This window comes from Pinus tabuliformis, chromosome 2_2, assembly GCF_031772625.1.
Source record: "Pinus tabuliformis cultivar Carrire ecotype Pingquan chromosome 2_2, CPIR1, whole genome shotgun sequence".
NCBI lineage: Eukaryota > Viridiplantae > Streptophyta > Pinopsida > Pinales > Pinaceae > Pinus > Pinus tabuliformis.
In genome coordinates, this window is record NC_142300.1 from 681,202,118 (window position 1) to 681,219,292 (window position 17,175).

General features: G+C 36.4%; 2 pseudogenes; both read right to left on the minus strand.

Annotated features, from left to right (window-relative positions):
* Positions 1–289: 289 nt before the first annotated feature.
* Positions 290–2,799, minus strand: LOC149194497 (potassium transporter 7-like; annotated as a pseudogene).
* A 1,218-nt stretch (positions 2,800–4,017) lies between these two features.
* Positions 4,018–12,135, minus strand: LOC149194498 (potassium transporter 7-like; annotated as a pseudogene).
* Between the last annotated feature and the right edge of the window lie 5,040 nt (positions 12,136–17,175).

Sequence of the window (17,175 nt, forward strand, 5' to 3'; positions counted from 1 at the left end):
GATACTAAAGGAAATTAAATTGAACATCACTATATGAAAAGTAGCAAATGTTTCATTCCCCTCAACTGCCATATCCTAAAGTCAAAATATTTATGATTTCCTATCAAATACAGTTAGATATGGTTTATGGAGCAGCAGATGCAAATCTAATGTGCAGTTCAATGTTATATTTCAATGTGTTTTCTGTCACCAGATTCTCCCATTTCTCTCATCATTTCCTATGCAGAAGCATTCTTTTTTTGATCCTTTTGGGCAAGCTTAAAGTCTGCGACTCTGTAGCTTCAATGTCTCACACCATGTGAGTTATGCAAACTTGCAGAAGATTAGTGTGAGGAAGAAGTAGTGTTGCAATTCCTGCTCTGCAATTTTTCCTCGAAAAAGCATAGAAGTAATTAATAACCAATTTCTTGATAAACCAAGAATACTTTCTAGCTCTAATATCTCCATGACCCAAGAGATATACAACTCCTAATTATTTGGCTTTGTACATGGATGAAAGCTCATACTCAAGACTTTGATCATCCATAGGCACAACACTTGTGGGCAACCCTGACGAGGTACTAGCTTCTGGTAGTGACTCTGGAGGATCAAAGAAATTCCTTGAACCCCTGTAATTTCCCATTAGGGGTGCTTCCAGGGAATCGGGGTTGTACCTTATTTCTCCTAGTAGTTTAGGATCCTTTGTTTCATTCTATGATTCTGAAGTATATTGATCAGCACTCTCCAATGAGAAATCTTCAGCCTCCCTATGGAGAAACTTTTCAAGACTTTCAATAAGTAGTTGTTAGAAGGCTTGATGATTCTCCTTTCAGGCATCTTTGTAAGCATGCCTTACAATACATCGAAACATGTGGTAGATTCTTGGACAGACTCATCTGAATAGAAAGAGGTCACCTTGTGTCACAACAAGAACTAGAACATACTTGATGCATACAAATATTATGGTGGAATGAATAGCTGGGAGACTTGTTACAAAATTCCCAAATATTGCCGGAACTCCATGAACGAGTTCATTATAGACCAACCAAATTCCAGAAACTCTTATTGTGCCAAGATTTGAACCGAGCTATAGCATCAAATCCATTGAGATTTTCATCCTGAATTCACTTTGATACTTTAGGACACTTCCACAGTTCCAGATGTACATTACAAAAAAGAGGGAAGAGGCTAAAACCAATGGGAGCCAACTACCATCTCTCACTTTCATCAATACAACTACAAAATAAGTTAGTTCAATGGTTAGAAAGAAAAACAGGAAACAAAGTGCCAAGAATAAGTTGGTTTTCCATATCATAAGCATGACAATAGTCACTAACACTGCGGTCACCATCATTACTCCCACCTTAGAAATTCCTGCAACATGTCTTTATGTCAGCACTTTTGTACTAAAGAGTGATATTCATTTTAAGGTTCTACTAGTTGTTTTCCATGAAATTTACTTATTTGATGAGATATTACTCTGTAATGGTGTTATAAATTGTGTATGCTAGTAAATGCTGACTATTCTTAGAACTTAGTACTAATAAATCAAATTCATGTATTTGTATAAGACTTACCATATGCATTTCCTATCTCGTTTGTGCCCTTAAACGTACCATCTACAATGATGCAAAGAATCATCAAGAACCAGTTTATGATTGGAATGTAAACCTGGCCCATAAACCGCTTTGAGGTGTGTATTACTTTAAGCCTGGGGAAGTAACCAAGAGCCATTGATTGTTTGATACATGAAAATGCTGCTAAAATAATAGCTTGACTTGCGATCAGAGTAGCTGTAGTGGCTAGCACAAGAATTGGCCAGAACACAAGAGTTGAATGATTTGAATATGAGAAAAATATATCTACTCATCAGTCAAAAGGAAATATGAACTATATAGATGAGCACAACCACAATTGGTATTATGAATAATTGCTAAGAATACAGGAACCTGTGATGCATTTCAAGTATAAGAATGAATTTTCCATTTCAAAACATGCTTATAATCCATGAAATACATGCTACAAAGTCTATGCATGTTGTTAATACAGAAACTGATTGAACCTTGCCTGGAATTGAAGCGTAGAATTCTCATTCTGCCACGCTTGGATTTGCTATAAGAAATGCAGCTTGGCCCATATATTCCAGTAACAGACATGGGAGCACTAAAAATGTGAAGGCTATCTGCAGCCAACATTTACTCATAAGATTATACTAGCATTGAAAGGCAAAAAAGCACAAACTATGGGGAAGACTCAAGGTGAAAAACCAAATCCATATAAAGTTGTACTATTGTAGTTCCTTGAAATTGAAAGAAAAGTATGGTTGCTTGAAATAAACCTTTATAGAAAAGTGTTGCTGCTAAAAAGGAAACCCTTAGAGTAGTCTGAAGTTATCATACTCTACAATGAGCTTCTTTAAGCTCTAAGCTTACCTGGAAAGATCTCACTGAGAAGTGACCCAAGTCAGAAAACATTGCTTTAGCTCATGTGAATCAGAATATTAGTGCAAGTTTTATTGGCGATTCCAAACTTTAGTTATTTAATACAGAGACAGAACATAGACAAGAATAGTAGGTTTCAGTTTCAATCACATGTTATGCACAACAAACAGTCTCCAAGAGAAAACCATGCTCGATTTGGATTACTCGAAAAGAAGTAATATTCATAGACTGGATTGAACGCATTGAAAACACTATTGTCATATGAAATAATGTTGTAGAGACCAACCAACCCAATGGAAAGAAAGCATATCAATAGAACTGGGCCATGAAAAAGTCCCACTTTGCTAGTGCCAAACCTCTATATGCTAAACAAGATGAGAGAGGGAGGTTAAATAACTTCAGTATATTCCACTCGCTAAAGTGCTTATTAATAACTTAATTCACCATCATTAAGTTAACATGACTTAAATAAGCAAGTATTAGATAAAAAATTGTGTTAGGCATTTGTTGGGTTTTGTATGGTACTAACCAGAATATCTTGTAATTTGTTCACATTGTTTTGACATTATATTGGATTTTAGCTTAACATTTCTGAAAATTTGGTTGAAGTAATAAAATGTGAAGTAACCCTGTTAATAAATAATTATTTACTTGCATAAAAGGTTGGAAATGGAGCACAATTTTGTTGTCTAACCCCATGTAACTTTTCACCTCAAACCCATTTTGTGTACACCTAACTTTTGGCTAACCAGAATATCTCGTAATTTGTTCACATTGTTTTGACATTATATTGCATTTCAGCTTAACATTTCTGCAAATCTGGTTGAAGTAATAAAATGTGAAGTAAGGTTGGAAATGGAGCACAATTTTGTTGTCTGAGGCCATGCAACTTTTCACCTCAAACCCATTCTGTGTACACCTAACATCTGAAAATGCATGAGAATACCTTTTGCGGACACCTCCATTATGCCCACAAAAGTCCTAATAATGCATTACATAGAGAAATTTAGATTCTGTCCATTTGATTGCTTCCGGACAAAACTTTTGTTAGTATTGAAACATAAAAATTCCTTTGTCCAAAGATATATTCTATATTTCATCAATTAAGAAATATTCAAAGAAATAAGTATACTAGAAAGCTTAAAACCTAAGTTTCTAGACATAAATAAACTGATTTCACTTTTTATTTTGACTTCTAACATGAAACCTTAACCAAAGAAAGCCTCAAGTATGGATAGATTTCAGTTGTTTAGGCTAGCAATTGCATCATCATCAGATGTCAAGAACTGGGGCATCATCCTGATGGTAGATATTGAAGGTAATTAAACTGAACATCACTATATGACAAGTAGAAAATGTTGCATTCTCCTCAACTGCCATATCCTAAAGTCAAAATCTTTATGATTTCCTATCAAATACAGTTAGATATGGTTTATGGAGCAGCAAATGCAAATCCAACTTGTAGTTCAATGTTATATTTCAATGTGTTTTCTATCACCAGATTCTCCCATTTCTCTCATCACGTCCTATGCAGAAGCATTCTTTTGTTGATACTTTTGGGCAAGCTTAAATTCTGCAACTCTGTAGCTTCAAGGTCTCACACCATGTGAGTTATGTGAACCTGCAGAAGATTAGTGTGAGGAACACGTAGTGTTGCAATTCCTGCTCTACAAATTTTCCTCAAAAAATCATAGAAGTAATTAATAACCAATTTCTTGATAAACCAGGAATCCTTTCTAGCTCTAATATCTGCATGACCCAAGGGATATACAACTCCTGATTCTCTGGATTTATGCATGGATGAAAGCTCATACTCAAGACTTTGATCATACATAGGCACAACACTTGTGGGCAACCCTGACGAGGTACTAGCTTCTGGTAGTGACTTTGGAGGAGCAAAGAAAATCCTTGAACCCATGTAATTTCCCATTAGTGGTGCTTCCAGGGAATCGAGGCTACAACTTATTTCTCCTAGTAGTTTAGGATCCTTTGTTTCATTCTCTGATTCTGAAGTATACTGATCATCACTCTCCAATGAGAAATCTTCAGCCTCCCCACAGACAAACTTTTCAAGACTTTCAATAAGTAGTTGTTAGAAGGCTTGATGATTCTCCTTTTGGACATCTTTGTAACCATACCTTGAAATGTAGCGAAACATGTGGTAGTTTCTTGGATAGACTCGTATGAATAGAAAGCAATCACCTTATGTCACAACAGGAACTGGAACATACTTGATACATACAAATATTATGGTGGAATGAATAGCTAGGAGACTTGTTACAAAATTCCCAAATATTGTTGAAACTCCATGAACAATTTCATTATAGACCAACCCAATTCTAGAAACTCTTATTGTGCCAAGATGTGAACTGAGCTCTAGCATCAAATCCATTGAGATTTTCATCCTGACTTCACTTTGATACCTTAGGACACTTCCATAGTTCCATATGTACATTACAAAAAGGAGGGAGGAGGCTAAAACCAATGGGATCCAACTACCATCACTCACTTTCATCAATACAACTAAAAAATAAGTTAGTTCAATGGTTAGAAAGAAAACCAGGAAACAAAGTGCCAAGAATAGGTTGGTTTGCCATATCATAAGCTTGAAAATAGTCACTAACACTGTGGTCACCATGATTACTCCCACCTCAAAAATTCCTGCAACATGTCCCTATGTCAGCACATTTGTATTAAAGAGTGATATTCATTTCAAGGTTCTACTAGTTGTTTTCCATGAAATTTACTTATTAGATGAGATATTACTCTGTAATGGTGTTATAAATTGTGTATGCTAGTAAATTCTAACTATAGTTAGAACTAAATACTAATAAATCAAATTCATGTCTTTGTATAAGACTTACCATATTTATTTCCTATCTTTTTTTTGGCCTTAACGGTGGTAGCTACAATGATGCAAAGAATCACCAAGAACCAGTTTATGATTGGAATGTAGACCTATCCCATAAACTGCTTTGAGGTGTGTATGAATTTAAGCCTAGGGAGGCAACCAAGAGCCATTGACTATTTGATACATGAAAATGTTGTTGAAATAATAGCTTGAATTGTGATCAAAGCAACAGTAGTGGCTAGCACAAGAATTGGCTAGAATGCACTAACTGAATGATTTGGATATGAGAAAAATATATCTACTCATTAGTCAAAAGGAAATATGAACTATATAGGCAAGCACAACTACAATTCGTATTATTAATAACTACTAAGAATACAGGAACCTGTGATGCATTTCAAGTATAAGAACGATTTTTCCATTTCAAAACATGCTCATAATCCATGAAAAACATGCTACAAAGTCTATGCATGTTGTTAATACAGAAACCGATTGAACCTTGCCTGGAATTGAAGTGTAGAATTCTTGTTCTACATGCTTGGATTTGTTATAAGAAATGCAGCTTGGCACATATATGTGAGTAACAGACATGGGAACACCAAAAATGTGAAGGCTATCTGCAGCCAACATTTATTCATAAGATTATACTAGCATTGAAAGGAAAAAAAGCACAAACTATGGGGAAGACTCAAGGTGAAAAACCAAATCCATATAAAGTTGTACTATTATAGTTCCCCAAACTTGAAAGAAAAGTATGTCTTCTTGAAATAAATCTTTACAGAAAAGTATGGCTGCTAAAAAAGAAACCCTTATGGTAGCCTGAAGTTGTCATGCTCTACAATGAGCTTCTTTAAGCTCTAAGCTTACCTGAACAGATCTCACTGAAAAGTAACCCAAGTCAGCAAACATTGCTTCAGCTCCTGTGAATCAGAATATTAGTGAAAATTTTATTGGCGATTCCAGACTTTAGTTATTCAATGCAGAGACAGAACATAGACAAGAATAGTAGGTTTTAGTCTCAATCACCTGTGATGCACAACAAACAGTCTCCAAGAGAAAACCATGCTCGATTTGGATTACTTGAAAAGAATTAATAGATATAGACTAGATAGAATGCCTTTAAAACACTATTATCATATGAAATAATGTTGTAGAGACCAACCAGCTGAAGGGAAATAAACCATATCAATAGAACTGGGCCATAAACAAGTCCCACTTTTCTAGTGCCAAACCTCTAAATGTTGAACGAGATGAGAGAGGGAGGTTAAATAACTTCAGTATATTCCACTCACTAAAGTGATTATTAGTAACTTAATGCAACATCATTAAGTTAACATGACTTAAATAAGAAAATATTAGATGACAAATTGTGTTAGGCATTTGTTGGGTTTTGTATGGTACTAATGAGAATATCTCGTAATTTGTTCAAATTGTTTTGACATTATATTGGATTTCAACTTAAATTTTTTGCAAATTTGGTTGAAGTAATAAAATGTGAAGTAACCCTGTTAATAAATAATTATTTACTTGCATAAAAGGTTTGAAATGGAGCACAATTTTGTTGTCTAAGCCCATGCAACTTTTCACCTCAAACCCATTCTGTGTACACCTAACATCTGGCTAACCAGAATATCTCGTAATTTGTTCACATTGTTTTGACATTATATTAGATTTCAGCTTAACATTTCTGCAAATTTGGTTGAAGTGATAAAATGTGAAGGTTGGAAATGGAGCACAATTTTGTTTTTTAAGCCCATGTAATTTTTCACCTCAGACCCATTTTGTGTACACCTAACATCTGAAAATGCATGAGAATACCTTTTGCAGACACCTCCATTATGCCCACAGAAGTCCCAATAATGCATTACATAGAGAAATTTAGATTTTTTCCATTTGATTGCTTCCAGACAAAACTTTTGTTAGTATTGAGACATAAAAAATCCTTTGTCCAAAGATATATTCTATATTTCATCAATTAAGAAATATTCAAAGATAAGTATACTAGAAGGCTTAAAACCTGAATTTCTAAACATAAATAAACTAATTTCACTTTTTCTTTCGACTTCTAGCATGAAACCTTAACCAAAGAAAGCCTAAAGTATGGATAGATTTCAGGTGTTCAGGCTAGCAATTGCATCATCATCAGATGTGGAGAACTGGGGCATCAGCCTGATGGTAGATACTGAAGGCAATTAAATTGAACATCACTATATGACAGGTAGCAAATGTTGCATTCCCCTCAACTGCCATATCCTAAAGTCAAAATCTGTATGATTTCTTATCAAATACAGTTAGATATGGTTTATGGAGAAACATATGCAAATCCAATGTGTAGTTCAATGTTATATTTCAATGTGTTTTCTGTCACCAGATTCTCCCATTTCTCTCATCACATCCTATGCGGAAGAATTCTTTTGTTGATCCTTTTGGGAAAGCTTAAAGTCTCTGGCTTTGTAGCTTCAAGATCTCACACATGTGAGTTATGCGAACTTGCAGAAGATTAGTGTGAGGAACACGTAGTGTTGCAATGCATGCTCTGTATTTTTTCCTAAAAAAGGCATATAAGTAATTAATAACCAATTTCTTGATAAACCAAGAATTCTTTCTAGCTCTAATATCTCCATGACCCAAGAGATATACAACTCCAGATTCTTTGGCTTTATGCATGGATGAAAGCTCATAATCAAGACTTTGATCATACATAGGCACAACACTTTTGGGCAACCCTGATGAGGTACTAGCATCTGGTAGTGACTCTGGAGGAGCAAAGAAATTCCTTGAACCCCTGTAATTTCCCATTAGGGGTGCCTCAGGTAGTTGGGGCTACAGCTTATTTCTCCTAGTAGTTTAGGATCCTTTGTTTCATTCTCTGATTCTGAAGTATATTGATCATCACTCTCCTATGAGAAATCTGCAGCCTCCCTATGAAGAAACTTTTCAAGACTTTCAATAAGTATTTGTTAGAAGGCTTGATGATTCTTCTTTTGGAAATCTTTGTAACCATACCTTGCAATACATCGAAACATGTGGTAGTTTCTTAGACATACTCGTTTGAATATAAAGCACACACCTTGTGTCACAATAGGAACTAGACCATACTTGATACATACAAATATTACAGTGGAATTAATAGCTGGGAGACTTGTTACAAAATTCCCAAATATTGTTGGAACCCCATGAACGAGTTCATTATAGACCAACCCAATTCGGGGAACTCTTACTGTGCCAAGATTTGAACCGAGTTCTAGCATCAAATCCATTGAGATTTTCATCCTGACTTCACTTTGATACTTTGGGACACTTCCATAGTTCCAAATGTACATTACAAAAAAGAGGCAAGAGGCTAAACCCAATGGGAGCCAACTACTATTTTGGAGAATTTGGTATCTATGGATAAATACTAATTCCCTAGATAAGTAGCCATATCTAGAACAACAGTTTAAAGCACTTTAGCCTTTTCCTATAAGAAATAGATAAGACAAAGAAGATGAGAAGACCTACTCGTAGTTCCACTTTCCTCTTGTCTCCTTTGTATCAATCCTGTCACTCCTTCCCGTACTTAACACACTTGAGAAGTATCTTTAAACACAAACAAAAGACAAAGAACCTATCAAAGGAAAATATCTATTAAATACAAGTAAATGGAATCAGATACATTTCACATATATAAGCATCATATAGCAATACAAACGTATGGGAAAAAGGTTCGAATTCAAAGTCATTCCTCCAGCTTGGATCCCATCCACATCACATCAAAAGCATGAACTTGTAGCATAACAATACTTGTCTCAAAGCCAATTCTCATAACAACGTTATCTCCTTACAATTCAACATAGTCTAGCCCCTGATCACTTAGATGAGTGTTCAATTTATAGGAGGATGAAGGAGGTTATGTCATAAATGGGGGTATTGAATGGCCTTCCATACTTAGAATTAGTTCCATGGAGGAAGGGATGAGAGGATAGGATGCATCTTAAGTCATTCCTCATCCATTTTCGAGCTCATAGGAGTCAATAAGTGAGGGAAACTTCTAGATGAATCCAAAAGATAAGAATATTCCCCAAACCCTATGTGAATTTCGCTCAATCTCGCCTAGCACGGGTGAATGAAGGCCTAATTTCTCTGCAGATCACCCTGGCATGGACTCAACTGCTCTACAATGAACCCTTACATGGGCCTACCTGCGTTGGTCCCTCTAGAGGTCATTTCAGGATGTCTTCAAGTCATGAAACTGTCAGGGAAGGAGACATTCAAAAGGGTGACTTGTTTATGGAATGTAGCAACTGATATTAGGGTTTGATGAGCCCTAAACCACTGATTTGGATGATGGGAGTGATGTAACCAAATGGATCTGTAACAGCTGCCCCCTAAAGCATGAAGTCAAAAAATGCAAATGTCGGATGAAATGCTTTACGATGTGACGAGGAGGTTTCAAAGTGGAAGGTGTCCCGCATCAATTACAATACATATATCATGATATTTTGATTTTTACATGAATTACTGAGGGAAGGCATACCCATGCTCAACTTATAAACTTTCATTACATGTACATAGACAATCGTTTATAGATATAGACCTATGATTGGAAATACCATCAATGTAAAGCCATTATACATATGAATTAGTACTCTTGAAATCGTAGCCCGAATGGATGAAACTAGATCTAGGGTCTTCTATCTCGTTCAATTGTTTGCTCAAGTACGATTCTAATCATGTGAATATGTGATTTGAAGTTGAACATGGGAAGACACCGTCTGATTACTAGCCATTGATGTAAGTTGTTAACAGACGCGAGAGAAATCACTAATGATGATAATGATCCTCAAGGTACTGCAGTACAATCTGCATGGTTTGAATGGATGATTTGATGTCGAACACCATACAAATTCTTTCAGTGGAAGGTCATTGATGTCAAATTATCGTCGGAAATGAGAAACCTTTCATTAATGTATGCAAGCCTCAAGGTACTAGAAGGGCATTTCTAAGTCAACTTCTTGGATAATGTGTTGATGTTGACAAGAAGCGACTTGTCGCAGGAGGGACTTGATGTATCCCACATCAATGACACGAAATGAGTGTAATGATTTTGGAGATGGAATTTAACTGACGACACAAGGTTCAGGAATGGCGGTCATGAAAATGAAGGTTTATGGTATTGCAAAGGATGAATTTTGACTGGATGACTTCTCTTGAACATGTCGGAAACACTAAAATGAATTGGTAGCATTGAACGAAAAGAAAGTGATGGATCATATGATAGACCAACGGTATGATAACCATCAAGTTGATAACCCAACCTAAATAGTCACGGTGATGGAGTGAAAGCGTCATGTTCAAGAAGGACCTACTACAATAAAGTGGTTTTCCCATTTTTCCAATTTTCCCCAGTCATTGCTGACGAGTACCTCTTTATTTTTTATCAAGCTTGAGGAGGATAACATATGCTTGTTGTATAATACCACCCTTCGGGTGAATCCATCGCTATGTGATGTTTTAACGAGTCTAGCGAAGGTAAACGAGTCGGCCACCTTGTACACTGTGATACACCGAACACAACATTCAGGGAGATTTCCTGCCCGCACTTCTCGTTTCACTGCGAGGTATTCTGTAGTTCACAGTTTCTTGGTAAACCTTTTGCCTAGATTATCCCTCTTTTGTTTTTTTATGTTACTTTGATTAAAATAAATTTAATTGACCACGGATAACATCCTCCACGCTTGCTCCTTAGTTGATCTTAGGTTGAGACATATGGCGAAAAATCTGGAGTGCACTAATCATGGAATTCCTTTTGATGGGAATCCTAGTCCTTTTCCTCCTTTTGGAAATATTGGTGCTCCTTATATGATACATTTTCCCTTCCAGAACTTACCACTGACTTACCAGTATGGTTGTTCTCAACCTCCTTGGTTCAAAATTTTGTAATTTCTCCGTAGTTGAGTACACCTCCAACTAGACAAAATCAACCTCCAGTTGATCCTAAAGTTGACCCCTTTCCTTCTTCCTCAGTTGTTTCTTCGTCCCCTTCTTCCTCTTTGCCTAGTGAAAGTATTGGTACTAGTAACTAGGTGGCTAAGAAGAAGAAGAAAGGGAAGAAGGAGAAGAAGAAGCAAATTCCATTGCTTTGAATGCAACATCTGATGAGAAACCGTCCATCAAGCCTCACAAGGTTCGATATCCATGCAAACTTTGTATGGGAGACCATCTTCTTCGAAATTGTTATGGTATTCCTCAGATCTTATAAGAATGGTCTTCCCATTCACATCATCCTATGTCATCAACTTCTGGAGATCATGCTGGTGACCCACAATAAACTAGTGGTAGTAAAGTTGATGGAAATAAGGGTAAAATTAAGTTTCCCTGTAGGTTATGTGAAAGGAATCACCCCATTCACCTTTTTCCCTTTCTCAATGAAGCCCAAAAAGTGTTAGATGATCTGGATGATGGGAGTGATGTGCCCAAATGGATATGTAACAACTACCATCAATCACTTTCATCAATATAGCTACAAAATAAGTTAGTTCAATGGTTAGAAAGAAAACCAAGAAACAAAGTGCCAAGAATAGTTTGGTTTGCCATATCAAAAGCATGGCAATAGTCACTAACACTGTGTTCACCATCATTACTCTCACCTCAAAAATTCTTGCAACATGTCTTTGTGTCAGCACATTTGTACTAAAGAGTGATATTCATTTCAAGGTTCTACTAGTTGTTTTCCATGAAATTTACTTATTGTATTTACCTACCTACCCCATTGCACTTACCTGACTGCCCCATGGAATGGATTCTTGCACCATTACCTACTTGCATTCTGAAGGATTCGTGGACTGCATTCACATTCTCTACGCCTATACTCGAACCCTCCATTCATGGGGATCGAATTGTATTAGCTGTTGAAATGTATAAGGATTTTGTTCCTTGGCTTGCTATGGCACATATGGGTTATTACTTTAGGCAGATGTAGATGTTAATATTTTGGATGCCAATGGTGAAATGGTTGAAGAAAATCATGGTCAAAACTAAGGAATTCGATAAGTATTATCATTTCAATGACAACTGTCTTCTTCATTCTCATTTCGATGTCGATACAACAATAAGCTCAACATAAACTCTGTCATCACAATGCCCTACCATATTGCCAATCGATTATGCTACCACAAAGAACCCATCAAGCCTTTGATATTAGCTTAGGCATTTGCACGATAGCGTAATGGGCCCTGCCTATGCATCGACAATGTGAACAACATTATTATTCATGGCTTGCAAATCAGTAATTGTGTGCCCAACACGGCGGGAAATGTTCGGGCATGGGGGTAATGGCGGTGTGTAATTGATAAAACCATAGGAAGGAGATGGTATATCCATAATGGCTTCCACTAATAGATGGATCGACCACAACTCCCCCTCCAAGTGCCAAGATGGTCTTCTTGATGTCATGCTAGGTTCCACAACAGTTACTATTTCCAACAATCACTTCTTTAACCATGACAAGGATTTAGTTCTCATTATGGTTATGATAAGTCCGGGTCAATATGAATTTGATCGAAGGAGATATGCACCGAATCTCTGATGCCAACCTGTGAGTAGCTCATGCAAGGTTGAAATTGATTAAGCCAAATCACACCTCAACAACCACTCCAAGAAAAGAGGAACGATTCACTAGAATTGTTCCCTCTTTCAATATTTAGTTGGAAAACTAATTCTTATTCTGGCAAACTATTAAAAATAATAATGCTCTATATTTTAATTGGTTGAATTAAAATACCCAGTTTGTAATGCAATGTCTATACAAGAAATCGATTGGAAGAAACATAAATTAGTCAATTAATTATACAAACAGGAATTAGGAAATCGATCGAGCCAAAGGTAATGCACATGAAGGGAGCACATAGAAGGGAAGAGGATCTATCCCGATGTAGCATCACACGTTTATCACCAGCGAATCACTCTCTCATCTTGCTGGAGTTGAATGTTGTCTACTTGATGTAAAAGACTGTGTTTTAACGAATTAATTGAAGCAATTTTCATCTATGTTCTGTCTATTTATTTATTTCAGCTAATGATTTTGACTGCTGTGTGAACTAGGTTAATCGAGGGTGTGAGCTGGCTGGGTTGGCCGCTAGACCAGCCCACCACCGCTACTCATTTCTTAAATTAATTAGCATTTAGATTATTATTTACTGTGTGAGTTTATTTAATTACTTTCAGTCTCTTTCCTCCTCCAAACTGAGGTGATTTAATTTGTTGTAATGTTTTCCTTTTGAATGCAAGACTGATTTGGTGTTCTTCCTTAGAAATTGTTCTCGCATTCAAAATATTTCTTTATATCGAATAAGGATTGTGTTCCTTCAGAATGTTTGAATTTAAAACATCGACTTATGTTATAACACTTTACCTCTAAAATTTTTATTATGCAATTCAAATCCTTTTCTTTGGTTTAAGATCTAACAGGTTTTGTGCTATGGAATGTAATCGATTTCACCTGATGGATTTGAATGATTATGGAGTGGTGAGATCATAGCCATCGAATGTATTTAAATTTTAATCAACTATGTTGCAAAACTCGAGTATCATTCAGGAAGCAACAATCACATATAATTTATGTTATCTAAAGTCATGATTCTTGTATACCGCAGAGCCGACATTCATGAAAAGGAAGTTGCATTATGTTGCAAACGATCATGTTTATTTCCTTTAAACTTCTAGACTGTTTTGCAAGATTTATTCTTTAGGGACAAGGAAGGCGAGAGAATCTATAATTTCTTTCATACATTATTTACACAGTAAATTTATTTGTTATGCTTGTTGATGCTTTCAGGTTAATTTTACATAGAGGTAGATGCAATAGAATTAGTGCAGGTAGAATGGTTTCTGATTTCCTCTTGAATTTATTCGAACACTTAGAGTCTTCTTGATATTGCGATGGCATTCTTGGTTTCCAATTTTGATTTCCCTTCTGGTTGCTCGTACATAGAATTTCCTTCCGCATTGTTAAATAGTACAGGATTTCCTAGATTAATTTTTTCTCGAATTCTCCTTTAGTGCAGGATTTTATTTATTGTCGAGATTAATGCACAAGATAGACTAGAATTTGTTTTGCAGGTTGCCAGGGGCTCTCTCTGGAATTACCAGTGCCGCGTCTTGAAGTTTATGAACTATCCGGATTGACAAATTAAATGTTGATACATTTATAGACCCTATACTACACCCAACAATGAGGATATGAGAGGAGTTTGAGTTGAAGAAGAAGCAGGTTGGGTGTTTGGAGTAGAAGAACTACCACTAGTGGTTCGAATGGAAGCTATTGGAATGAGTGGAGGGAATGAAGGGGTTTGAGGTGGAGAAAGAGATAAAATATTTCTAGTGGATGTCTGTGATTCATAATTTTTGTTTCTCTTTCGGAAAGAAGAAATGGGAAATTCAAAAGGATGAATTCTTGTCTTCTTGCTTTGAGAAGAGGTCAAGATTTGTCTTGGTTGTAGAACAGATGAAACACTTCCTTTAGACGATTGACATTTATTAGGCTTTTTAGCTGAAATAGAGATTTTCTCTAACTTCTCTGTTAAAGTTTTAACTTTTGGGGATTCAAGGTTATAGTCTAAAGAAGTTATTCTCTGAGATTCACTAGGAGATTTTGGAGAGGTTTTCTCAACTTCTGATCTTGGGATTGTAGTTCTAGTTGGGGATCTAGAAGTTGGAGGAGATCTAGAAGGGGAGTGACACTTAGGATGGATTTTTTATTTATGATCAATACTCTTTTCCATTCATAGTCATGGCCCTCCTTCTAGCGCCAAAATGTTGAAGCACAAGAATTTTGTTGCAACAACATGGGGGATAACCACCTGGTCCATACCTTAAAAGAAACTCCTTTTCAGTTTGGTATGGTGGCTCCGACTGGGGATAATGGGACCAGCTTCCCAAAAAGAATTGATATGATGATGATGTTGGGTTGATATAATATATTATGGGAAATGATTTAACTATTAATGATCTAATTAAACAACAAACACATGCATCTATCTATTCTAACTTATATCTTAATATATAACCGAGAATAACACAAATCATGCGATCTACAAATATATCTTAAAGAAAAAGGTAATAAAGATCATTTAATTTCTATATGAGAAGAAATCATTAATGATCATTATTTTGACTAAATAGTTAGGAAAAATACTTGTGGAAAACATATCACATATATCAATTGCTCATGTATTCAATAAGGAATTATAGCCGAAACATTTATACAAAAGTACTTTAATGTCAAACTATAACTTAGATTTCATACATAACACAATATAAGAAACATCACTGTTAATTCATGAACAAAACACAATCATAAAGATAGAAGTACCAGATATGAAAGGTCCTACTCATGAGGTTAACAATATTTTAGTTATTTCGGGTAGCATCGGATGTGCTATAGCCATGAAAATTGGTGGAGAGGCTAAGGCGCATGAGATCTCCAAGACCCAGAAATGTTTTGGGAAGATTATACCTAGTTTGGAAGATATTAAAATAATGAATATTTTTTAATGGAGTTCTTATGTCTAAACTTAGGAAAAATAAAATATTAATGGGTATTAATATAAAATTGGGTTAGAAGGGTCCAAAAGTCATGGATCAAGCCAAATCTAATATTAGCCATTGATTAGAGATTTAATCTTAGCTGTTGATAGACCAACAAGAAAAGTATAAGAGGAGGCTTGAGGGTCTGTTGAAGAATACACTAGAGTGATTAGTCATTTTATTCTCTAGAGCAGGGTTTTCTAAGAGAGATAGAATCAGTGATCAACAACAATGGGAAGTGAATACATAGCAGAGAGGCAGAGTTTCTACCAGAGAGACAGTGAAGAGCCCAGAGAGGTTGACGCAGAGGCAACTAGAGGCTACGCAGAGGCAGCTAGGCGATGTGGAGAGCCAGGAGAGGCCAGTGTGTGAGACGCAGAGGGTCTAGGGTCTGACACAGAAGCTCTAGAAGCTGACGCAGTCCCTATCAGAGTGACGTAGAGTAGTGGAAGCTACAATTTTGTTGTGGGATGATTCATCTAATGATTTATCAACCAAAATATTTGTCTCTGAGGAGAGGTACTACTACCGAGGGAATTCTCTGTTGGGTGAGCCATTTTTGGCATGCTGGTTGTATTCTGAAAACTACATAATAATAAAACCCTATGAATAGCTGCATCATTTTTCCCACATTGGGTTTTTATAGGGACATTAGTCCAAAAATAATGGTGTCACTTGTGTGCTTGTTTACTTTTAGTTGATGATTTGTAGATGTTGATATTGTACTTGTGTTTATTTTCAGTATTTACATGGTAAATAACCTGTTAAGTAATTGAACAAGCAGGAAGAAATAAACCAAATAGTAAAGGAAGAATTTATAACAGGTTAAACGTAGAAATTCCAACATGGTATCAAAGCATGGTTGCAGATCATAGGATAACTGAAGGCATCAGCTAGGAGAGCAGTAACAATAGAAACAACTATACCAAGTGACATAAGTTGTTCCTAGAAGAAAGAAGCAAGGAAGGGGTGACGCAGAGGGCTTGAGTCATTAGTTCGAGCCAGGAGGAGGATTAACGCAGAGGCAAAGAGGAGCAGACCTGAACTACATACTGCCCAATCATCATTCCCAGTCAGGAAGGATTGACATTGTGGCTAGGAGGTGCAGATATTGCCGGTGTTGGGATTGTGCAGAGTCTAGAGGCTCAGTCCTTCAGTTGTTGGGGCATAGGAAGTTGTGGGTAGTTTGCAGAGCGAATTTGTTGGGGTATTGTGGTCAAAACATTACCTAACAGGGTAAGACCAAGGAGGAGGGAGTTGTTTCCAAGGCAGATTTCTAGCCAAGGAATCTGGACCAGTGTCAGATCTTTGGAGTGGAGCAACTTAACGTTGGCAGAA